We start from the raw sequence: 26793 nt of genomic DNA, 5'->3' as shown, positions 1-26793 counted from the left end.
ACAGTGATGTCTATCAAAAGGTTACTCAAGGGGGGCAGCCCTACTCTTTATAATTACCTTATCAGCCCCATCTCCTTTCTGAGATGTGCCCAGGCTCTGTTCTAGCAGTGCTTAATTTGAGCTGATGGTTTTCGGTGCTTGGAACCGGGACTTAATTGGCAGCACCAGCACTTATGACAGTCTGCCACATGGTGGAGTGTTTGTCTGATTTAAAGTGAGTACAACAACAGTTATTTGTGAATTCAATCTACGTTAAAAATTACTATTACCTGCCGCCTCTGCTAATCTTATAGCTTTGGGGTCCTGGGATATTCTGCATTGTCACACGTGTAGGAGTGTGAGGGTTAGTAGGTGTGCTGGTTCTGTCATTGGCAGCGCTGGCGGGGCAAGGGGTGGTGCAGGCTGCAGTGGCCTCCTGATGAGGGCCCTGGCACTTAATTTTTTACAAATTAAGAACCCCGTTCTAGTGGCCCCACTCTGAACCAAAGAGCACCATTTGAAGTGTGTACTGGAGAGCCTAGCCCTCCTTCCTCCAGTGTGTGTCCCATTCAGCTCACAGGAATGCAGCAATCCACAAATCTGTCTGGGAGTTTCCTTCTCCATTCATCCCTGATCCTCCCAAAATGGAACCCAGAATCTTCAATGTATTGTGCCATCCACAGGCACACATACACCCAGCACATTGATACAACACACATGCACTGCACAGCACTACATACTAACCTGATGTAGGCCAAAGGTGAGTTAAGCACACAGCAGCCTAACTTTACATGAGTGAGCCCATAGGCCTCACTCCAGTGACGGAGGTAAAAAGTCCTGTTCACTTCTACTGAGCACTACACAGTAAGCTGCTGCCACCATTGTGCTTGTGGTGCACAATTCTTGGTAAAGGGAGTAGCCCTTCACCACCATGGCGGTAGCCCTTTGGGCGCCCCTCCAAGACCAAAAAGACTGCAATCCATGAGGCATGACTATGTAATGGCAGAAACGCATGATTCATGTTCGCCCATGACAAGAAAATCTGCACCCGGGATCCAGACATCATTGCAGCTGGGGCACTCAGTGCAGGAGTACACGTTCATCACCAAGCGAGGGACTTTTCCGTTCCAACACAGTGTGTGCAGGCACAGTAGCCGTGAAATGCATCCACATCAGCTGTGCCGGGGAGAAATTTTGCAAACCCAGTTCAGTGGGCCATGCTGAGCTCACCCACATCTGGAGCAGCAATGCCCGTACAGACTAACAAATACCACAGCACTGCCTGCAGTAAATACTAAACTGGACAAAGGAAATGACTCCTGTCACATGCCGCAGCAACCCTGCTATGACTCTCTTTCATAAATGTAGTCAATGTGCTGGCTCTTCCACTTCGTTCACTAAAGAAAAGTATGCTGGAACAGCCTGTAAATGTATAAAAGCATTGGAAACGTAGAAAAAAATTAACAAACTTAAAAGTTTGTTTATTTTTTCAACTGGAACTCTAGGCCTTACATTTCCCTTTAGCAAAGGAAGGGGAGGGGCTCCACAGCACAACTGAAAGACCAGCTGGATAACAAACACCAGAGCTGGGCTAATGCAGCAAAGAGGAGTTGTTTCTCTTCTCAAACACCAATGAGATGAAAAGTGGACTGCTCAACTAAGGGTCATGTGCTAACGGGGGTATTCTTGGTGCTCGGGTTTGGGCTCAATAGTAAGGTTAGGCCACTGAAAACCAGTGGTAGCAGGCTCTGATTGCCACAGTCTAAGGAAGCCCAATGACATCTGTCTGACCTGGGACTCCTGAAAAAGTTCCCAGACAGCAACACCAACCCCAAACTGTTAGCTCAGTTCTGATGAGTATGGAGTATTCACTTAAAAGAGGGATGAGTAGGCCAACAGTGGACTGTGACGATTAATTCAGCCATTTTTCAGTTAGAAATAGTAGGACAATGTTATGAGTTACAATCTAATAAGATGAGTTACATTCAAATGTGATATTTTCAAGACAGTGATAAGATGCATCTCTGCCATTGTGTAGCACACATCTAAGGTTGCATTTTTTCGCTTTGTTCTGGGGAGTGGAATTGGCCATAACCTCACTGAAGTCCCTTAGATCCACATTTTACCTGGGACATTTTTAGCCCATGGGTCTATGTCTTAGGATAATAGAAATGCAAGAGCGAGAAATATTTCTTTTGGGGAGTTCCAGGAAAGAGAAATTGGTCTCATAATCATCTAGAAGACATGTTTGTACCATTCTCTGGTTGATCAGCAGGGACATGCACTATGACTTTACTTTTCTAAATAAAAAAGAATTTGTAGAACACTGTGCTACCGTAAGAAGGTGTTCTGCTGCTGAGGTTCAACGAAAGAAAGCAGAGTTAGTGAATAGGCTTCCAAAACATCCAAGTCTTCCTTTACCGCATAAAGGCAGCTAGATCTCATCATTGTGAATATTTACAGATGGCAAGTTCCAATATTTGGCACCAGGTTCCAGATAGAGTTAGAGGAAGGTATGGCCAGCACTAGACGGCTGAAACTAACAGCATAAGAGATAAGGTTTTCTTTGGCTACAAGTAACCAGTGAAGATGAAATAAGAGGGCTGAGATCGTTGGACACAGCAATAGTCTGGTAGCCGAGATTTGAATGAGTTGGAGTTTCTTGACTGAGGTTTTTGGAATACCTAGATAGAGGGCGTTGCCATAGTCGATTTGAGTTAAAATGATGGCCTGGACTAATGATTTCTGTAAGTAGGTGGGAAGAAGAGGAATGATTTTTCTTCGAGTCCATAAATAGGAGAAGTAAGATGGTATCACTTTATTTATTTGAGAAGTTAAAAGACATTTACAGTCAATCTGAAAACCAAAATATCTGTCAGATCGATGAGAAGGTGAAGGCCCTACTTCTGAGGGCCTCCAGTTAGTAGACTGGATGGAAGAAGAAGTTCCAAGTACTGAAATTTAATTTTTGTCAATATTTTGTTTAAGAGTGTTACTGTTCATACACAGTGCACCTACGTTGAGGCACTGCTTGAATCTTTCTGCAGTGTTATCCAGATTATCCATGAATGAGATGATGATTTGGGTATCATCTGCATAGGACATGAATGAGAAGCCAAAGGAAGAGATCAAGAGGACAGGAGGAGTAAGATACAGATTAAAAAGAGTAAAACTTAAGTATGAGCCCTGACGAACCACACACATCAAAGGTTTAGAACTGGAGTGGAGCGGGGCATTTGTACAGATCAATTTCTGCTGTTCAGAAAGGAGGAATGCTCTTCAAGAGCAGGACATCTAACTTCTGAATTGAAGAAGCAATGAATAAGGACCTTGAAATGAAATTAAAAGGAAATTTATAAACCGCGTTAGATTCACCCGAAGGTGTCAAGGCGCTAGCTCATCAAACAGAATTAACTGGACTGTTCAAGGCCACGTCAGAAGTTAAACAGCCAAGTCTTCAAGGCCTTCCTTTAAATGTGGGAACTATCAGGTTATGGGAGTGGGATGAGCGAAGATTGCGAGCAGGTATGTAAGGCTGTAGATTGTTTAAAAAAGCCTGGCCCTATATCATGCGTGGCCTTAAGAGAGATACAAAGAGCCTTAAACTCAATCCGCCTCTTCACTGGCAGCCAGTGTAGTTCCTTAAGTACTGGTGAGACAGATTTGTGTCTTGGAATATTCAGCAGAAGACGTGCAGCAGCGTTTTTCACAATCTGTAGTTTGGACAGGCACTTCTTCCGAAGGTTGATAAATAAGCCATTACAGTAGTCGGCTCTAGATAAAACAAGAACCGCAACCACTAGTTTCTGCAGCTCTAGCGGAATAAATGGAAGAATCCTTCTCAGTAGTTTTAGTGTTAAAAAAGAGAGGGATGTGACCTGATTGACGTGGCTTTTAAGAGAAAGCATAGAGTCAAACGTGACTCCCAAGTCTCTCACCTTATTCGTAGGCGTTGGTAACGGGCCCAATTCTAACGGTCACAAGGTAGGGCACCAGAAATTAGTATGGCCGCCAAAAAGTAGGACTTCGGTCTTACTGGAATTCAGTTTTAAACAATTGGCGGCCATACAATCTCCAACCTGACAAAGACAGGTGTGAAATTGTGCAGCAGTGTCATCAGGGGAGCCTGTCACTGAGACTGCAATCTGGGTGTCATCGGCATAAGAAATAGCCGAGAAACCCAGGGACCTGATTAGCCTTGCCAGTGGTGCAACATAAATGTAAAAAAGGGTTGGGCTTAACGAGGAAACCTGTGGCACTCCACATGGCAGTGTAAAATTCGGTGACTTAAACTCATCAAGAACCACAAATTGGTCCAGATCAGATAAAAATGATGCAAGTAAAGCAAACGCTTTCTCTTTAACACCGATCCCCTTCAGTACTTCCAATAATTTTTGGGGGTTCACCGTATCAAATGCGGCAGAGAGGTCAAGCAGCACAAGTGCTGCATTGCCTTCTGCATCAACAGTCTTCCTAATCAATTTGGATGCTGTGATCAATGCCAATTTAGTACTATGATGCTTTCTAAAACCAAACTGGGTTGCATCCAGGAAAGCATGCTTCTCAATATATTCAGATATAGCACCATTCATGGCTTTCTATGCCATCTTAGCGGGCAGAGGGAGTCTGGAAATTGGACAATAGTTGTTAAGATCTGCCCTCTCCAAATTTGGCTTCTTCAGCAGGGGAAGAACAGACACCAGTTTCCAACTTGTGGGGAATATGCCCAAAGAGAACATTTGATTAAAAATAGGAGACAGCTGTTGGGCGAATAATTCTGGCAAAAGATGGAAAATTTTAGGGGGGCAAGGGTCCATTGGGAACCAGATTTAGTGGACTGCAGAAGTTTGGGTGAGATAGCATTATATGCGAAACTGAGAATTATTAGGATCAAAGTTGCACTGTCACCCTTGTCCGAGATAAATCTTAGGTCATCAACTACTCATAGGAAGGCGGCCTCCGTACCATGCAGAGGGTGGAACCCTGCTTGTTGACTGGCAAGTAGCTGATTGTTCTCAGTGTGCTTGGTAGGTTGTTTGTTGATCCCATTTCCAATGATTTTGTTTGGAAGCATGAGCTGTGAGATTGATATACAATCACTTAGAATGATGACATAATCTGAAGTTTTTTTAAGACCAGTACAAAGCGCTCCGATTTCCAAGTAGATGGTACTTGACAAGTAGAAAGGGAAACTTTAAACAGTGAGGTCTGGCCAGGACAGACGGATTTATTAATGAGGCTGAAAATGTGGACTGCGGAAGAGTTCTGGGGAACTCCTGACTTGATGCAGCTTGCCAAATCTAAATATCTAAAATAGTAATGATGCACACGCAAGGGAAGCATGTGAACTCAACATTTCTCAGGGAGATTGGGGGGGTTCTCTCTCCCCTGCGAAATTACAAAAATAATTGTGTATATTGGTGCTATTTCTAGCATGATTTGTGTGGAAATGGACCAAAATACAGTACGTATAGACAATCATAAAGAAACTCAACATATTTCAGAGAATTTCTGAATTGCCAGGCAAATCTGACCTCCAAAGTAGGATGGGGAACCAAGCAAGATAGCTTAGCTCTCCTGTTGCAATTTAAAACACATAACATAGGATCGTAAACGCCCACAAAGAGACACACTTGCAATTTTGTTCCTGCCTGTAATGCATGTCAGCTACTTCATTTTCTGCATCAACTGGTCAATGTTGCACGGTGGGCAAATAAATCTTCATGTCATATTAAATAGCTACAAGTAGAAGCTATATCTATTTGAAACAAGTATTTATTCTTTTGTGAGTCAACAAAAGCCTGGTATTTATGAGCAAGGCAAAGTAAACTTTGTACAGTACCTTAAAATCTTTGTACATCACTCTAAAGCCCTTTGGTCCATCAGTACTCCGTAAAAACTTCAAATAAAAACAAATTATATAATGAAATAGACATACATTGCTTAAAAAGTAATCTTTTTTTTTAGAAAGAGACAAGAAAAACGTTATATTTATAAGCAGGATAGGTATCGCACTGGAGGAACACACGGGAACAGACTCCGATTAGATCAGTAGGTTGTTTATTCCAACATCACAAGGTCCAAATGACACGTTTCGGCTGCCGGACTGCGGCTTTGATCACATGATGTGCTGCGAGTAAACTACAACTTAAGTAGACCGGTAAGTGTTTCTACTATGTCTACATTTTTTCACCTGTGAGTTTAGACCAGGTCCCGAAGAGTCACATGCACATGGCTCATTGCTGACATACATTACTGTCCAAAGACACTGTAGACAGATTAGATGAGTGAAATCAACACAACATACCCTGTGAAAAACTGTGACAAAGTAAATACAATTGTTTACAATGCAATTCACATGAGCAATAGTAAAAGTGTTTAAGAGTTTGAAACATGCCTTGTACCAGAAGGATAAATATTCGAAAAAATAAACCGGACTGATGTGTCCTAATCCTCTTCCAAAGTCTAGTCTAACATATTAGGTACAATATAATAAGTGTTTGCCTATTCATACACTATAATTGCAGCCATAAGACAGGTTAAGGCATGAGAATAGGAGGCTGGGCATGGTATGGAAAATAGGTCAATTGAAATAATAAATGCACAAATGCGAGGCATAAATGTCAGAGCGGGCTACGGTCTAGTGAAATGTGAAAAAAAGTTGTGGAAAAATATATTAGGCAAGAAGGTGCAAAAGTGCTCAATAGTGAATAACATGGTTAAAATGTGCAACACTCACGCAAGGTGCAATTTGAAGTGGGGAACCTTAACCATGAAATGAATGTGGTCATGTCTAGATAACCGATGTGGACGTCACAAAATCAGAAAAAAACCAAACAAGTTCCAGCCGGAACAAGTTGTGTACAAATGTATAATGCAAGTGTGGATACAGTCCTACATTGAAACAACGGATGTACCATGCAAACACATGGGAGAGACCATTCATTTGAAACCGAGACAAGTAACTTATAACTGCTTAAATGCAATGCATATGGACAGAATAGTACAACCTGAACTTGGAGACATGCAATTGAAATCGCTTCTTGTGTAAGAGCAAAAGAGAGAGAAGAATCTGTATAGGAGTACTGATGCAGAGAGTGCAAATTGAGAATAAGTCTCAAGAGTACACAAAAGCCACTATATAGAAGTCAGTACAGTCTCTTGTTAAGTAGCACGCTGAACCCAGAGAAACAGACAAAATATAGGATTCTATAGGTAATTATGTAGGTCCTCACTAATGTTAAGACCTGCTGGTGATTTCGTGTTGAGCTCCAAGATGTAACGTGTTTCTAGTTGCCTAAGCTTTTTTTCACGGTTACCACCACGTCTGAGTGGAGGTACACTGTCAATGACAAAATATTTCAGATGATTTAAGTCATTTTTGTGTACATCTTAAAGTGCGTTGCTACTGGGTATACGGGGTCGTTGTTAACGATGGCACGCAAATGCTGTAAGATAGGCAGGTGGACGTGAAGTTTGGTGCTGCCAACATATCTTAGACCACAGATGCACTGTAGTATGTAGACTGCAAATTCAGTCCTACATGTAAATCTGCTTTTGATGGTAAAAGGTTCAGTGCGAAAAGTAGCATTGACTTGTGTTGTGTTGATGCCAAATTTGCAAGCTCTGTGGCTACTGCATTTAAAGAACCCCTTAATGTCAGTGAGCCAATTGGATTTAGACTTCTGGGCTACTCTTAACCAGTGCATCTTGCACAGAAAAGGCGCGTCGGTATGTGATTGTTGGGCGCTTGGCTACAAGGGCCCCTAAGACTGGGTCAGACAAAATGATCCTCCAATGTTTGTTGATGATAGATTTTATGACTCGCTCTTCCTTATTATAGGTGATGATGAGACGAGTATTTACCACTTCCTCATTGTTGGACTCTACAGGGGCATCAATAGTACTCAGATTAGTGTCTTAACTACCCGTCAAGAGCTCTTCTCTAGGTATCATATTGGCTCTGGCTGTCGCCGTGACAATGATGTGTTCAGAGTAACCACGTGCTCTAAATCTATGGTGAGCCTCACTTTGGCACTGTGCGAAGTCACTCACAGAGCTGCAAATTCTACGTAGCCGTAGCATTTCGCCATAGGGGATGCTGGCAATTAAGTGTCTAGGGTGGAAACTAGATGCATGCAGGGTGGAGTTCCCAGCTGTAGGTTTTCTATGTAGGTTGGAGTGTAGTGTACCATTGGAAATATAGCTACTGACATCGAGAAATTCAACAGAAGTTGCACTCCTATAACCATTGAATTCAAGATTGAGATCATTAGAGTTGAGAGCAGAAATGAATGACAGTGCACTGTTAATGGTACCGTTCCAAATAACAAACACATCGTCGAAATAGTGTAGCCAAGTCACAATGTTTCTGTTAAAGGCAGCAGAGTGTGTCACCCTAAGAAGCTGCTCCTCCCACCAGCCCACATGTAAACATGCATAACTGGGAGAGAAGCATGCTCCCATGGCCACACCCCTGAGCTGCTGATACACCAATTTATCAAACATGAAGAAATTATTATTCAGACACCACTCAACCATAAATAAAATCAAGTCATTGTGTTGGTAACATTGTGTGGGTCTGTTCTTTAGAAATTGCTGACAAGCGAATAGACCACCACAGTGCTGAATACTGGTGTACAAAGAGGTAATATCCATGGACAACAGGATATAATCATCAGACTAAGAGGTATTAGGACATGTTCTCACAAAGGCTCTTGCGGGCTGAGATGATTGGGCGTCCTGGGACCGGGCAGATTCCCTTATGAACCTTGGGGAGAAAGTATAACACTGGAAGCACTGGAGCGTCATTACAGAGGAATAGGAATTAATCCTTTCTGAGAATGCCATCTGATTTGTATTGGTTCAGTTTCTTTTTTAGTTGTTTGCCTTTAGAGTTGACTTCCTTCAGACTGGATAACTTGTAGCAAGTACTGTCAATGAGATGTTTGTGGGCTTCTTCAAGCTATAGAGATCTGGGCCAGAGCTCAATGTTACCACCTTTGTCAGATTTGTTAACTATCACCTCGTTCTTCTGTAGTTTGTTGATTGAGTCAGAATGTTGTTTGTTCTGATAGTGATAATTGGGTCGATTCCAGCATGAAAGTGTAACCTGTAGAAGTCAATGTCACCATGCTCGAAGTCTTTCTTTACTATTGATTGAAGTTACATTTAAAAAGCAAAAGTAACTGGTTACCTGGTATTTGGCATATGATTAAGACCTGCAGAGGTTGAAACGCGTTATGCTGGAATCCTTGCTGTGAACAAACACATGATGAAAAATGGATCGGATGGTGGACTTGTTTCACGGTGCTGTGCTTTTGGCTCGTGTGTTCTTTTGGAATATTAAAAGCGGTGGCGCCAGCAGTACAAGCCCCGACCCGAGCGGCCGGGTATTCATTTGGCGTCACATTCAATGGAAATATATATATGAAATATATATATTTCATATATATATTTTATATATATATATATATATACACATGTGTATATGTGTATATGTATATGTATATATATATATATTTCATATATATATTTCATATATATATTTCCATTGAATGTGATGCCATATATATATGTGCTAATATACACATAAACTATACATGAGTTGCCCATAGATGAACATGCACGGTGACATCGAGTGAAGAGTGTTACTGATAGAATATACAGCTAAATGGTAGGATAAAGTGCAGAAAATGTATTCAACATTTGATAAATAAATGCACATTAAAGGGAGTGACTAAGTGGCTTACAGCAGTGGTTCCCAAACTGTGGTCTGTGGCCCCCCGGTGTGGTCCATGACTCATTCTCAGGGGGTCCGCAGTCAGCAGTTTTAAAAGCACTGCAAGTTCCTTGTATAATCAGCAGTTTTCGGGCAACAATAAAAGTGTCAAGATAACTCCAGTGATTAATGTACCTTCTGGAGAGAGATGGGAGTTTTGTCCATTGGCAGCTTTGACTCATCTAAGGGAGCGCAGATGGTTACTATGCCTGCTGCAAAGAAAGTGTAACATGCATTTATAAAAACAGTGTTTTATGTGCATAGTTCAGTGGGTTACTGCTTTTGTCACAGAGATCCTTTTGTTACTGTGCACTTCATAAGTTACAATCATAATCAAGCACAGTGAGCTATGAACTCCCATCAAAGAGCTGCATGCACACTTCATGGTACAAGTTAGTAATTTATGTTTTTTCCCAGTCTTTCATTATCCTGATTCTGCTAAAAAGGTTTGTTTGGTTATATATAAATTCTTATTATTAAAATCAATGCTAGCCACTGTATTATGTTCTGAATACTGAGTGTGTGCTTCTCCAGACCAAGCACACTTAAAATATGCCTCCCAGTATGGATGACGTGGATCCTACACGTTTTAGTCCCCTTTGCCATACGTAACATTTTCTATAAACTGATTTACACACATTTGATTCATTTTCTTTATATGTGTGAGAGGTAAAGTGCTTTGGCATCCTACACTGGTATGAAAGGTGCTAAAAAACAAGTGAAATACATGTGACAGAGGGGCTATGAAGAGATGAGAGGCACTGTTGGAGAGTTATAGTGAGGGAATCTTTGAAGAGCCCCAACAAAGATTGTTGTATTCTGGTGCATGGTAAGGTAATCATTTACTATGCTTCAGAAGCTTATACAATGCAATATGTAATGACAAACGTGTTGTAGAAAGCACAATTTGTTCACCAATTTTCTTGGGGGGATAGCCCCCCAAAGACTCTTTTTCAGTGGTCAGGCTCACTTGCTGCACTTGGTGTGCACAGTACCGGGAGTGGTCTGACAACATTTGTCAGGGCTGCTTTGCGTTTCCAGTCAGGTCCTGGCAGGAGCAGGAGGCTCGCACTATGCAATAAAACCAAACATTGAAAAGTTAGTCACCGAGATGCAGCACAAACCTTTCTATTGACATTTTTCGATTTTGCAAATGCTTTCAATATAAAAACAAAAATCTTTAGTAATTTGAATACTTGTTTGGTGTGCAAACGTGTGTTTACTCTTCTGGATTACTGTTTTAATATTTAAAATTTACATCGTACAAATTGCTTGGGGGTCCCCAGCTTCCAGTAGTGACTCAAAGGAGGTTGTCAGGAGTCCAACGTTTGGGAGCCACTGGCTTACAGTACTCCCTAATGTGACAAAACAAAATAAACCATAGCTATACACACCTGAAACAGTAGATATACTATAACATTCATCCATATTCAAAACGTTTGCTCTTCAGTCTTTAATATGAACATCATTTTTACTTGCTCTTTTTCAAAAAAAATTTATTGAATTTTTCACACAGTTTGCATAATTGTAGTTATAGCAATTGTCACGATTATCATAATTGCATATTACATGTCCACCGGTCAACCAAGAGTGTGACAGTATACGTGAGTAGCGGGATTGGCTATAGGTCTCCCTGCTACATCCATGCAGTGTTGTGGTGTGTCTTAATATAGCTATAATGAGAGCTATATAACTTGAACAGTATCCGGTCCCTTAAACTACCGGCGTGGACAACAAACAGGGGGTAAGAACCTATGGTGAGTGGGGCAAGTTAGAACCTCTTCATCCGTTGGCGTCGAGAGATGGAAGGATTATGTTGTTGCGTGCATTTTGTAGGGGGGAGTAGGGATTTCCCAAAGTGTGGTTCAGACAAGTGCAGGCACTGTATGTGGGTCTCTTTTGTCCATGGGGTTACTGCCAGGTCATGTACTATCATGATGCTTCAAGGCAACTGTGGTGCTACAGGTATCTGGGGTGGACTGGGCTTGTGTATCTTGGCTTGGGTCTTCAGTTGTAGTTATCTGTGGAGGCGTTTGTTGGGTGCTTACTGCGTGGTGGCGGAATTGGTACAGTAGTGTAGCCCACTCCATGGAAATTTGTTTCTAATGCCCACCTTGTACATCCTCCCGCCTGATTGTGTCCTCCTCTGCCGAGCCCCATTTATTAACTGCCTCTGTCCAGGCTGCCAGTTGGTGTCCGTCCAGGGCTCTCCAGTACATTGTGATCCCTCTCTTCGCCAGTAGAAGGGCTAGGGAGGCAAAGCCCATCTGAACTTTAAGAGTCTTCCGTCTGTGGAATATCCTGAACCCGCGGGCCTCCGAGGTGTGAATGTCAGTGAGCCCTGTTAATTCCCATTGTGTCTCGTGTATTGTACTCCAATAGGACTGTATCATGGGGTATAGCCAAAACATGTGTTTAAATGTTGTATCCAGGGTTTGACATCTTGGGCAGAGGAATCGTGTGTCTGGGTAAAACCGTTAGAGCCACGCCAGGGTAAGGTAGGCCAGATATAGTATGGAGAACTGTATGTTTTTAAACTGAGCATTGTGTGACACTTTCTTCTGGTATTCTAAGGCTTGTTCCCATTGCTTATCATGTAGTGGATGCCCTATCTCCTCCTCCCACTTCTGTCGTAGCGTGGTAAGTGTAGTGGCAGTGAGATCCCGGATTGCTTTATAAAGCAGTGTAATTAAGTGTCGGACCATGCCCATATTGAGCATTGCGTGAAGTACCCGTGCATTGCGGGTTCCCCCTCTGAGAGATCCCAAAGGTGGCAACTAAGAATTATTTGTCAATGGAGCAGGAACTGCCCCCGTGGGCGACCAGTCTCCTCCGAGAGCTGGCCGAACGGGAGCAGTTGACCCTCCATGACAGGCATCCCACCTCCAGATTCGATTGATTCGTCCAGATTTGCATTGTTCAAGCGGAGTAGGGTCCTCCGGTTAGCAGGGAGAAGGGGGGGAGGTGCAAGGGGGTCCCTCCAGACATGCGGTGAATGCGTAACATGCATGTACGTTCTACCGTCACCTGTATAGGATATGTTGGGGGAGGAGCAGGCAGCATGTAGCCTGCACCATCATGGATCCCATCTCCCAGGTGGTCTCTCCCAGATGTCACCCGCTGTCCATCGAGACGGCCCAGCCACTGGAGTTGTGCTGCAAGAAAGTAGGCTTCAAAGGATGGCGCCCCCAATCCCCAAAAAACAACCAAAACCTCCCCCTTCTTATTTAAATATATGGTAACACATCCAAAATGAATCGATAGTCGTCCGCCAAAACAATACATTTATAACATTCTTATCAAAAGTATATAGAATTTATTTGAATTATTAATACAGTATATATCTAAATTAATTACTCCATCTTTCATGTATACAATTATATTATTTTAAATGATAACACATGATAGATACACAGAAAAGAAGAGCTCACTAAACACAATTATGCAACACACTACAAAATAGGACACTCATAAAATCCGTACACACCAACCAACAAGACGAAACAAATTCGTACACTGCACAATAATAAACAACAACAATTACATATATACACCAAAACAATACACTATAATACAATGGGTTTGAGAATGATATTAAGCTACAGAACGAAAACGCCAACGTGCGTTTCAGAACCCTGAAGTAAATGCACATTTCCTTCTTCAGGGCGTAGAGATCAATATATGTTCAGTAGCAACAGCCATTGGGACATCTAATATGGTTCACAAGGGGCTCAATTAAAATATATCGCTTAATGAGTCTGAAAGGACAACAAGAATATATTTAAGTAAATTACTATCTAAACAATGAATGCTGATGGAGCTATAGAGGAACCCAAAGGTAACCCACAAGTATTATACTGATGTGGTACGTGACGATACCAGAAAGTGTGAAGAACATAAGGAAACGGAGTAGATACCATGATGCCCAAGAAACCAGAACACGTACTTAATCATGTAAGAAAGTTTAAAACATAAAAATGAAGATGAAGATAAATATAAGAATTGACAGAAAAGAAAATAAGAAATACAACACTAAAATACCTACGTCCAGGCGATGGCTCAAGGACTGGGTGTGAGCAATGTGGGTCCTGCTATATAGCCGGCAAACCGCCCAAAAGGACTGCGACACAGTCATCTACATATCTGGGAATTAAAGAGATATTTTGAGGTAAAATGGACAAAAGCCCAACTAAATACTGACTAATCTTAAGTATAACATGGTATGCAGGTTACCGTTAGATTGAGAACTGATTCATGGAGCCTTCAACAGCGGGCTTCTAGCAGAAGGCTTCTGGACCTGCTAATGTGGGTAACCCGTCCAGACGTAAAGATACTAGAGAGGTAGAGAGGGAACCATAAAGAAGATAATACAACCACTTCCAGCGGGCAGACAAAAAAATGGGAAAAAAGTTGTTCCCTCCTGAGCTGCCACCCAGATAGGGCTAGAGGTCTTTAAATAAGGAAAATAGAATGGAGTACATCTATTTTAGGATCTAGGTCTAGTACATCTATTTTAGGATCTAGGAAATTCTAGATCTAGGATCTAGAATGACCTAAAATTAGCTTAGGGGGCGCCCCCAGTCCTCCTTGGTCTGTCGGAGTTGTAGCTCTGAAAGGGCTTCTCTCCGACGCCTGTTTCCCCATATGAGGGAGCTCAATGAGGTATCCAGTTTGCGAAAGAAAGAGCGAGGGGGGATGACAGGGGTATTGGCAAAGTAATAGAGAAATTGTGGCACTACGATCATCTTTGCTAAGGCTATCCTGCCTATTGGGGCTAGGAGCAGAGCCTTCCAAAAGTTTACTTGGGCCTTGGCTCCCGCTAGGTCTCTACGATGATTACCCTTGAAAAAGTCCGTGGGACAGTGATAAAGTCGAATGCCAAGGTATCGTGGGGCGCAGGTATTCCAGGCATACTCGAGTCTCGACTCTTATCTTTTGTGGGGGAAGGTCTGGGTTTCAGGGGGTATATAGCGGATTTTGCCCACTTGAACTTTAGCCCCGCTGCAACCGCAAAGTCCGGAAGTGTGTTCCATATGGGACTGAGATTGGTTGTGATATCCCGTACATACAGCAGCAGGTTGTCCACGTACAGGGACAAAATGTGCGTAGTATCTGCTATTGGGATGCCCCAAGCTTCTCCCTCCCGGCATGACCGTATCGCGAGAGGCTCCATTGCCATGGCGAACAGCAGTGGGGGAGGGGGTAACCCTGCCAGGTGCCTCTCTCCATCTGGAGGAGCGGCAAGATTTATTCACCCATTCATACCCTGGACGTGAGATTCATGTATAATAGTTTCACTTGTGCTCTGAAATAGGGTCCCAGTCCCATCCGTTTCAGTGTCTCGAAGAGGTATGGCCAGGTCAGGGTGTCAAATGCCTTTTTCAATTCCAGGACCAGGCTAGCCGCCCTGAGGTAGCGCCCCGGAGCCCGATCCTGGACGTGAAAGAGCCTGCGGATGTTTTGGGATGAATTCCCAAACCGGCATTAACCCGTTCTGGTCCAGCTGTATTAACGGCGGAAGCCTGGGCCTAATCGGTCCGCCAGAATCTTGCCTAGAATCTTGCAAGCAGCTGACAGTAACGTTATTGGCCTATATAAGGTCAGCTGTGTCTCGTCTTGCTCAGGCTTCAGGATCGAGACTATGAGAGATTCCCGCAGCGTGCCAGGTAGTTCGCCCTCCTCTAGCGCTACCTCGTATATGTCTGCCAATTTTGGCGCCAACAACGTGGCGAAGATGCTATAGTATTCTAGGATAATTTTTACTTGCTCTTTTGTTGAATTCTGGTATATTTCGATTAGCTCTTTTTCCATTAACAGCATGGCCGATGCATTATGATGGTCCCTTAAAAAAATGTTGTATCTCCTTCAGTGTGTAGAAACATCACTTAGACTCTGATGTCACTGGAGTAATGATGACAATTCTTAACAGTTTTAGAGTCTCAGAAAACTTATTTCTGTAAGCTGTTCTCTCACAGAAAGCTAAATAAAGCCATGGCACCACTGATGACCTGGTGGAAGTCATGTCTTCCGCACAAGACTGAAAGTTCAGTGTGCAATTATGCCTTGTCTAGCATGGGATATGCTTGCAATACTTCTGCAAGTGCTAAAAGTGGAAAAGATTTGGCATGTCTTTTGAATTGCTCCCTTTACAGTAGTTTTTAACAGTCAAGATGCTTTGTGTCCATGCTCTCTGGCATGGACTACAATAATGTCACAGACTTGTTTTGCTACTTGGATCTAGGTATTCATTTGCAGTCTCCGGTTAACCAACTTAGATTCCTGTGGCAGTGTAGAATCTAAACTTTCAATGGATTCCTGTACTCTGTGGATACGGTCACAAAGTCTTTATAGTAGCTTTCTGTACAAATACTGTGTCTGCCTTCAGAGCTCAGATATTGGTGTTGATGAGCAAAAAGTGGGAGTGCCGAAGTTGCAATATATATATTGAGTTTTGTTATGAAAAAATATGACAATAAGTTGCACAACTCTTCAGGCGGTTGAATGGGAAGACGGTGGCAGGGGGTTCCAGGAGATGTTTTCAAATGTTGTGCACATGATTCGGGTTTAGCTCTCTCACCATCTCACCCACCTCGGTTTAATTCCTTATTTGATCCAGAGTTCAAAATCCTCTTTGTAATTATTTTTGTTTACACTCCACACATTTGTGGCTGACTTCCAAGTCCACATCATGTTGATCCACTCCAGCACAAACCTGCTTATTGATTCTCTATCAGTCATCCTGCGAAAGAGACGTATTCCTTTGGTGGATTGACAATCTGTACCACATGACTATGTCATCTCCTCAATCATCCTTTTCTAAGAAAAACAGCTAACGTTTGCTAATTGCACACATTTCTTAATGCATTCTTTGCGTTCTTTTTACCAGTATTGGGGGGTTGATGTAAACTGGTAGGGGTGCTGAAGTGGCAATAAATATCTTGAATTTTGTTATGAAAACTTTGAAATGGGAAACAGTGGCGCGGTTTTGAGGAGGGTTTTTAGAATGCGTGCGAAAGATTTGGGTTCAGCACTCTTACTAAGTCCACATCCCTTTGATACACTCCAGCAGCAAGTTCGTTACTGATTTTGTGCCCCTCATCATGCCAAAGGAAATCACCCATATTTGTCTTCAAAACCTCTGTCATACGACCATGCCATCTCCTGAATCATCATTTTCCAAGGCAAGCAGCTAATATTTGCAATTTGCAAAATGTTATAATGCATTCTAGACATTTTCTATAGCAGTAACTTTACTTTTGGATTGTCCAAAGCCCTACTTTAGGGATATTTTAAACTGTCTCTCAAGAATTCTTTCATTTCTTCTTTAGGACAATGCCACCACTTGACTCATCAATGTATATGTCAAATGGTGAGCACTTGCTAACTGTAAAAAAAAATCAGTCATTCTATTTATTCTCTCTACTAATCTCTTTGCTCTTGGATTATACAATTCCATACATTAATTATATAACATCACTTCAGATTAGATAGTCTTCCCTGTAGTCAAATTCTCCACAACATGCACTTCTAAAACAGGTCCCTTGTTATCCAAAGCTGACCTAAACCAGGATTTAGCTTTGTAGCTCACAGCCTCTGAAGGGTTAAGTGGTTTGGAAACTAAATCGCGCTATTCTCAGAGCACACTTTATTTTACAGCCACCTCCACATCAGCGTTCATAATGGGTCCCCCTTAATGCACCTGAATATGTCTTTGTGACACTTCACCTTAGGTGGCTGATGTACAAGAAAGAGATTAAAGGGGACTATTAAAGACCCCTTCCGGCAGGTCCCACAGCCCCACTGACATCCAACAGCCCTTCCATCTCAGAATGAAGCACCACAATACATTAGAACAGACGGTGAAGAAATCCTTACAGCACGAGTGAAATAACTAAATTCAGCTCATGAAGCCACATGTATGTGAGCCCTTCATTGGAGTGGGAGCAGGATTGTATATCCAGCTGAGGCTGGAAGTCAAGTGGGAAAATGCAAAATCACCTTTACACTAATTATGTTTTCACTTTTGGCATAACGGTTTATAATTGTGCCATCTTACCCTTGTAAAATTCTGCTCTATTGCGACTTCCACCTGTTTATGTGAACCCCAAGCCTGTCTCCTATGTAACCCAGATCCTCTTATGACTATAACACCTGGAGGTGACTCCCTCACCCTGCTATGCCATCCCCAACCTACTCTGCTCACTTGTGCAACCACAACCTCCTTCTTCCATAACTCTCTCTCCCATATCCTTCTATCTTCACACATTTATTAAGATTTAATCATTAAAATATTTCATCTGCATAGCTCTGAACAGTGTGTGCTACTTCCTACTGCACCGCAAGGCATGAGGCGAGACTGCAGCACTCACCAAATGCAGTGAAATCCACTCTTATCCTCTGCGGGCCGGCCACCTGAAACCATGCATCGCTTGTCCGAGTTACCCACAGTAGGGCTTTTCTTACAGACACAACCTCCGCAGGCTCTGAGAACGGCTTGCAGTCTACCACATGAGGTGAGTATGTCAGTGGTGAATGTGGTAATGTGATTCCTGTAGGACCACGCCTACGTAAGGTGACACAGATATGTTGTTGATGAATGAAGTGATAAGGTACCTTTGGAACCAGGCCTGCTTAAGATCATGCAATGGGTCAGCTGTGAAAAAAGCAGAAGGCCTCTGAAGAGGCGGGACTTTATGGTTTCTATGTGAGTCTCTAGTGACTCAGACCTTGACTTCAAGCGTACCGACACCATGACTCCTATGTGTCCAGGGAAGATACACCCTTGTCTCTCATAAGGCCGGTTTATGAAAGAATGCAGAGGCGGGTCAACAAGGGCGAGGTGAGATATCCTGCAGCTGCTAATAATACACTTGATGAAAGCACTGCCTGTAAATGAGGGCAGTGGCTTGCTTCTGAGGCTGAACCATCCTCTTGCCATCTCAGGAAAGTCTTGGCTCAAGCACCCTCTGAGTTCATGGTCCCCCCCCCCCCTCAGTAAATCCAATGCTGTATACCCCTCATACATCACGTTCTGTCTCACTGAAGGTTTGCCCCAGGAACCATCGGGAGTCCAGGGTCCACAAAATAAATATACAAAAACAAAACAATGCAAGTGCATAAAATACATATACATATAAAATAAACAAGACAATGCAAGATCTGCTAATTGAACAAACCTGAAAAAATAATCAACTTGAATATCCAATTACCTAATGAAAGATGACCACAACCATTGGTATTCATGAGATGTAACTCCGAACATAAATACAGCATCGGGTATGATGAGGGGTATCACATACCATTAGCTGCACACAAAATCTCTGTATTTTCCAGGAAAATTTGCTTTCCTTTTCTCTAAGTACCTCATTTGAGCACTCATAATGCAAATGGCGTCAAACCTATGGTACTACGAATACATGTTTTATAGGCCCACAGCATCTGATTGACATGTTCTACCACATTTTTTCCATTGGCTGTAGCCATCTGAATACTATCCTTTATAACCCTGTTCACTCTCTCCACAAGACCGTTTGCCCTGGGATTGTACCCTGCAGTCTTACAGTGGCAAATATTCTTTTGACTTAAATACATTTCCACCTCGCAAGAGCAAAACTGGGGTCCGTTATCAGAAACAACCTCATCAAGGTTACCTTCTCTAATAAACAACTTTTCCATGAATGTATAACCGGCTTGCTTGTCACCTCTCCCATGAACTCAACCTCAAACCATTTGGAATAATAATCCACCATGACCACTACAAACCTGTTACAACTACCTAAAGGATCAATGGGACCCATAATGTCCATGGCCACCTTTAACCATGGACTAACAGGATATTTAACTGGCTGAAGAGGCTGCGTATTAGTCTTCAAGATTTTAACACTGTTTCCACACAATAAACATTCCTTAACGACATTCTCCACATCCTTGTCCATGTCTGGCCACAAAAACAGTTCCCTCAACCTGCTTTTTGTCTTAGTCCTATCTAAATGCCGAATGGCGATGCAGTGTGCGCAATGTAATTCATTTTATTTATTTATTCATGTACTTACCTCCGTTCGGCCATATGCCGTAGTTTACTACCCACCACCCCGCCCTACCGGCCCGCAGCACTCCCTCCAGGAGCCACTACTGAACTGTACTCTTGTAAATTTGCCACCCATCTAGCAATCCTTGGTGACATTATGCCGGAACCTTTGGCAGAACACATATTGATCAATGGCTTATGATCAGTTCTAACTACAAAGGGTATACACAATATAAGCGTCCTGAAGTGTCTGCGCGTCTCTCCACAGTTGCCAGGCAACCGTGATGCTACAGGAAAACCATTGCGCGCCTCCTTCACAGTTGCTAGGCAACCTTGATGCTCCAATCTCCCCTCCTGCCATGCAAAACATCGCTCGGCTTGACTCGCTCACTGCCACACGTCACTCACCATGCCAGCACACTCACTAGCACATGACGTGCCTGGCCCAATGAATTCACCATTGCCTCTAGTAATTCACCCTATTAAAGCTTCACTACGGGTCCCACTGTGACTGTGTTCCATCCGCTGTACCAGAATCACCCCTGGAACCTGGATATCGCGAAACAGACACCTCTGCGGTCAAGATTTGCACAACCTCTTCACACATGGATTCTGGGGAGTCGCCAGCTCATCACCAAAACATGTAGTAAATTCCTTCAAATAAGTCATGTATGACCAAAAAGTGAGTTTAACAATTTATTCGTACGACGCCCCCAGAGCAGCCACCTTTCATGCCGCCCTCATCCTAATGCCCCTTCATCTACATTCCAATCAATTGCTGCAGTTCCTCATGCTCCACATTCCAAACACGAGGCACTGCGCACAAGATTATGACACTAGGTCAATTAAAAAAGTCTAGTAATAGGTATAACACAGCGTGGAAACCTGGGTTTGTGCCATGATAATTACTGGGGCACCACAACATGACAAGTATGCTACAAGCGAATTTATTCTACCACCTCAATGGCCTACATAGCACACAAGTACCATTTGTATCTAGCACGCCAGCAATCCTAAATGGAAAGGATCTAAGAATGTTCACACAGGCACAGGACCAGTGCAGCTGCAACTACAGCCAAGCAAAGGAACATGAATAGTACCTGGTAGAGACAACTGTCACAAGTGTAAACAGTGCTTAATTTGTAACATAATAAGAGCTGGACCCAAAGTTTTGTTTAGAAGACAGCGGCCAGTGCTATTGAGAGTCGGGGTGCCGAATACTAAAGCTCCGTGGTCTTGATTCCACCTCATGCCTCTTTATTCCACCACTAGGCACTCCCTTCTTTGCACTTTATCGCACTCTTGCAGGTTTCCTTTTTGATCCATGCTTTTTACCTTTTTCACTGTTTTTCCATCTTTCTCCTCCTCTTTTTTTCCTAGTGTGTTTATCTCTCTCTCGCTCTAAGTGAAAATCTGATGAGGAAAAATAAGTGCCGGTCCCCATAAATAACTGCAGATGTGTCCCACCACTGGTTCAAATTAAGCACTGACAAGTGATGCAATAGATCGAATCAGAAACACAAAGGGAACAGCAGAACTATGAACACACAGGTAAGCTATATAGACAGAAGGAACCCAAACTAATACTTAAAAGAAAGGATAACACTTGGAACCTGACTGCTGACTACAGGAGAAAAATTACCTCATGAGGAGAAAAACAATCTATGGAAATAACTGAGTGCATAACCCACGTACTCAGGTCGCTCAGTCAGCTCCAGCATCACACAACGAAGAAGCTGCTGTCTTCCAGATTACATTGATGATTCAAGCCAACACTTGCTGGAGTAAAACTGGCCACAGTTTATTAAAATGATTAAACGCAAATTCCACTCGCAGGTGGAGCGCAATGAAAATATGCAATGAATTCAGATTCATTTGCATGCTTGAAACTATTTCAATACATAGACTGCAAGCAATGAACACCCAGACGTTTTAAGGCATGTGTAAATTGAGCAATTGCCCAGGGGCTCCGCCTTCCAAGGGTCCTCAGGTAAAGATAGTGGGACAGTTACAATTCCTGCCAGAAATAACTAGAGCTCATACAAAATTGGGTTATTTTTATAAATTCACAACTGAGCATGCTTGCCAGAACCTGCATGACTGCCTGACCTGTCCATCCTTAACCCTCTCACTTTCAGGCAGTTGGTGGTAATTAAGTTGAAAAATAATCTTTCTGTGTCATTTCTGTCTCTTTCCACCTTACCCCTCTCTCTTTACCTCCATCTCTTAGATTCGTTCCACTCCGAGTTTTCAGACTCAACCCCACCTTTTACATTTGGGGAGGCTTAACTTGCCACCTTTTCTAGTGTCAGGAGCTGGCTACCAGGTTGGCTTGGGCTGTGAGTGCAGTGTCTGATTGTCCTAGGAAGGTGCTGCAGCGAGAGCCACGCCCCGATGTTTGCTTCCCAGCTGGAGTGAAAGGAAAGAGAAGATACACCGAAGGAAAGTTACAGAGTACCAGAGAAGATTAGGCGTTGTCCTGAGCAGTTTAAAAAATAGGAAAGGAGGAAACTGGGCTACTGCCCTGGGAACCGAGGAGCTTATTTACAAGCCCCTTGCGCCACCAGTGCATCACTTTTAATATGGGAAAAAGTGACGTACTGGCAGCGCAAGGGCTTGTAAATAAGCCCCAGAGACTCCAAGAGATGCAGCGGGAGAAGGACCACTCTTGAGCTTTGGCGCTAAAGGCTGCTTCAGTGGAAGCAAATAAAGCTTACAATTGTGGACAATTTTTCAGCTTAGCCGCACGCAGAAAATATCCCTAAACAATCTTCTAACCATCAATTCAAACACACCTCTATCATGGCCTATTTTTATACCCAGATTCCCATCCCTAATCTTTTTTCTGCCCCGCTCCCTTGCACTGAGCCGGCCCACTTCCTCCAGCTTGGATTAAGTCTGGCACGGGACCTCACATATCCATAGATACCTACTACCTTAAGTGTCCCAGAACTCCACCACATACATGGAAGTCGGTCAATGAAGCATCCATCACATCTTTGTTTTACACAAAGGTCTCTGCACTGCCTGTCAATGCCCAAACCCCAATAGACATGGCCAAACCAACAACAATTGCTAAATACGTGCATGTCGTTCAGCCACCTCCAGGAATTTAGTCATTCCCACAGCCGGCATTCTTCCTCGCCAGCCAAATGCCAAGCCCCTTGGTTCTGGTGCATCATAAACACCTTTGGTATGCCATGCTCTTTCTTGTAAGAACCGTGACACCCAACCGTGGCTTCCCTTGTGCCTGATCATCCTGTCATTTTTCCCCCCGGAGTTTTATGTAGCGTGACCTGGACCCCAAGGTGTCGGGTATCAGAGCGCGTTACATGAGCACCAATTACGTTACACAAGGACACATTCATATTTGTTAGGCACGGGGAGATTAAGTGATTTGCCCAGAATCACAGGATGTTGAGTGTCATTGGCGAGACTCGAACCCGGTTCCCCAGATTTGGGACCTACCGCCCTAGCCTGTTCAGCCACATCCTCTCCCCAATCATCTTCCTATTATGATTTCTGACCTTGGCAAGGTTATGCTATCCACACTTCAAATAGCTTTATGGTTGGTAAACAATGTCTCCATCGACCACCCACCCACTGATGCCCAGGTTGCTCATAACCCATGCAAACCCGCTGCTCGCTGAAGTCATGTCCACCACTGTTAATAGTAAGCCTCCATCCTTCCTAGTAACTCTGCTTCCAGACATTATGCCCTCTTACTTCATTTATAAGACCTGGAACACCATATTGTGTCCTGTCCTATAGGTTTGTGTTGGGGTGAGCTGCACCCCATTTTCCAAAGCCACTTGCGTCCTCACTTCCTCACTGATGTCTGGTGCCTAGCGCCTAGACAGTACATCTCCCACTTGTCCTCATTAGGCCCAACACCCCACTCCAACATTACTTATGCACACAAGACTCACCTCAGCTTCTCCCTGTCAATCCCCAATCACTTCCTCATAAACCATCGCCATCAGCTGCACCCCAGCCATTGCCTCCTAAGGGAAACACTCACTGACCCTATTCCTATCTATCCATTTCCACCTTCTTCCCTTCTGTGATACATCTCAATTTCCTCTTCACTGCCAACTCCTGGTGCCGCATATTTCACCTAGCCAACTCCATCCTCACATACCCCCCCTCTGGCCACTATGGGTGGTAATATTCATTATATTTTGCCCTCAAGCTCCCCAGAGTCTGGAAAAGTCAATGCATCTACCCAAGACAGGATCCATTCCACTGGTACTACTGTCAATTGTTTCCCCTGCTCACTGCTTTGGACTTACCTAGAACAGCATTGTTTTTGCAGTCACCTACACAGGTCATTATCAGGCATCCACACACCTCAAGGGAAACATTCCACTGATGCTCCCTTTTGCCTCTCTGCCATGGAACTATAGTGTGCTGTCTTGATCCTTTTGTAGTCCTTACCTTTGAGACCACCTCTAGTACCCTATAACTCAACTACAATTGGGGCTTCCAGGGTGAGTCAATTGGAGATGTTGGTAGGTAGCTGAGGTTGTAATGAAGAACTCTTTCAACGTACCTTCTTTGTTAAGGCTATGTGATGATGTGTTCTTCTCATTACATTCCACATTCTGAGTTCCAATGCTAAGGAATGTGGAATGTAGGGTGGGGGATTATCAGGTGGAGATTTTACCACTGGCTGTTGATGCCTGTGTCTGTTAAAGACTGTGGCCAATAAAGCTCTCTCTTGAGATCTACTTTTTGTGTGGTGTTTTGGGTATGTCACACTACCACAACTTTGGCGACGAGTTGGCCACAGTGAAGAAACCACGTGTATGCTGTGAGCTGTTTGTACTTCAAGACAGTGATTTGGATAATTTTACAGTGCAATTCGAGAGCAGAGAAGCAGCTGCTTATCTACGGAGGACCAGGAGTTCAGGCAAGTAGCGGCTAGTTCGAGTGTATTGCTGCGAAGGTGTCGGCTTTCAACAAACTGTGGGACTGAAATGTTAAAAAGCAGCCTTCAGAGCGATTGCAATCTGGGAGACTTGGGATACACAGACTCAAAACCATGTCCTTTCTGTTCAGCTTGAGCTATATTGGAGCGGGACAGGCCCAGTGCACCCATACCTCTGTGGTGTGCAACAGTCATGAGGTCTTCTGAGCGCGACAGTCCCCGTGCGCAGTCATCTACCTTTGCATAGTAGGCGGCAGCTTCGGAATCCTTTTTTGGGAAGCTTGGCCACATCCGAGTGAGAGAACATGCACAGGATGCTTCACCATCGGAGGAGGCATCTCTTGAGGCATCGCATATGCAAAAAGGGCACATTGGCGGCCATACGCAAGGAGCCTTGGTGGCCATTTTGAATTGGTGAGCGACAGCCCAATCAAAGACTGTGATGTGCACACATACCTATGGCGCATTACAAGGGTTGAATTTTCTCTGAATTAGGAACATCAGCAGCCATTTCGAAAAGGGGAGTGGCTGCTCGACCACACACTGTGATACGCCCACATTCGTATTCCACATCACAAGTATTGTCGTTTATTTGATTTTACATGTTTGAGCCTTTGTATTTCATAGTTTCTGAATGGCGCAGAGTGCATAGGGTTTTAACACCACTTTTGGGGCAGTGAATTACCTAGGCATGGAAGTCTCCGGGGCTTCTCTGAGTACTGGATCTTTACAGATACAACATCTGAGAACTGCATCTTTACAGGTACAGCATCATTGCTGATTACAGCCTGTTACAAACTGTGACACAAACACATATTGCTAACGAAATAAGAAGCTTTTACTGTAACTACACGTGCTTCATTTGACAGGCTCTTTGTTAACAGTTAGGTGTTGCGTAGTCAGGTTTCCCAGTCTGAAAATTTGTTACATCGCAGAGTTTGATACAACATAGAATAGAACTATCTTGCAAGTCATGCAAAGAATTGATGCGGAAAGAGCAAAATGTGGTGGCTGTTGTTGAGAATTGTGGTTCTAAATCAATGGGGCAGAGTGAAAAGTTTGTAAAGAAAAAAGAGGATAAGGAAGGACTTTTGAGTCAGACAAAATTTTTGTTTCAGGTATGGGTATCCGAATCACGGATGTAATAGTCCTCCTTGTCCTGCCAAGAATGCACAGTGTGAAATCTGTGATAAGTTTGGGCACTTTACCAAAGTATGTCAATTGGTAAGGCGAAGATGAATTTGGTACCCAACAGAATGTATAGTGATAGTTCAGAGGAAAAGCAAAGTGAAGAAAGGGATTTGGTGGTCCAGGGTGGAGAATCTAATTGCATAGACCTGTATGAGAATATTGTTATTGTTATTTTCATTTATACAGCGCACAGCTACTCGGAAGTGTCCCGGCGCTATAGACCGCTGGGGAACCCGTCCTGGCTATCCCTGTGAGATGGTCCCTTTCTGGGTATCTCCAAGGTGAAACCAGGCATCCCTGGTGTCTGTGGGGGGCCGTTGTAGAGATGAGGCAAGCTTAATGCCCAGAGTTGCCGAGTGTGTTCCTGGTTAGAGTAGGTACCGAGGCGAGAATTATTGAGCCCGTTTTGACCCTGGTCCATGACCCTGCCGCGTCGGGAATTGAACCCTGGTCCCTGGCCGATTCTCTGCTTACGGATCTGCCACCTCTAACCAGTGAGCCACACCTCTCCACAATATCATTGTTGATAGGAAGGTGTTGAACCTTTTGATTGATTCAGAGCAAGAATGATGGTGATCACTGATGAATTATTTAATCAGACATGTGGTGGTAGGAAATTGCTTCCTCCGAACAGGAACCCAGTTACATATGATGGGAGTAAGATTGAGCTCATGGGGTATTTTGAATGTCACATGAAATTCAAGGTCAAAGTTATTTTTTGGAAAGGTGAATGTGTCCAAGAAGGGGTTGAACATATTAGGGTGGTATCATCAGGGTTTGTTTAGCATGAAGCTAAAGCCAATAAGGAAGATTCAGGTCTCTTTGGTCACACATGAATGATCTGTTGAGGAGGTGCCTGTAAACCAGGATCAAAACAATAGCTGG

Source organism: Triturus cristatus, chromosome 3_2, assembly GCF_964204655.1.
Source record: "Triturus cristatus chromosome 3_2, aTriCri1.1, whole genome shotgun sequence".
NCBI lineage: Eukaryota > Metazoa > Chordata > Amphibia > Caudata > Salamandridae > Triturus > Triturus cristatus.
This window is presented reverse-complemented; position numbering follows the sequence as displayed.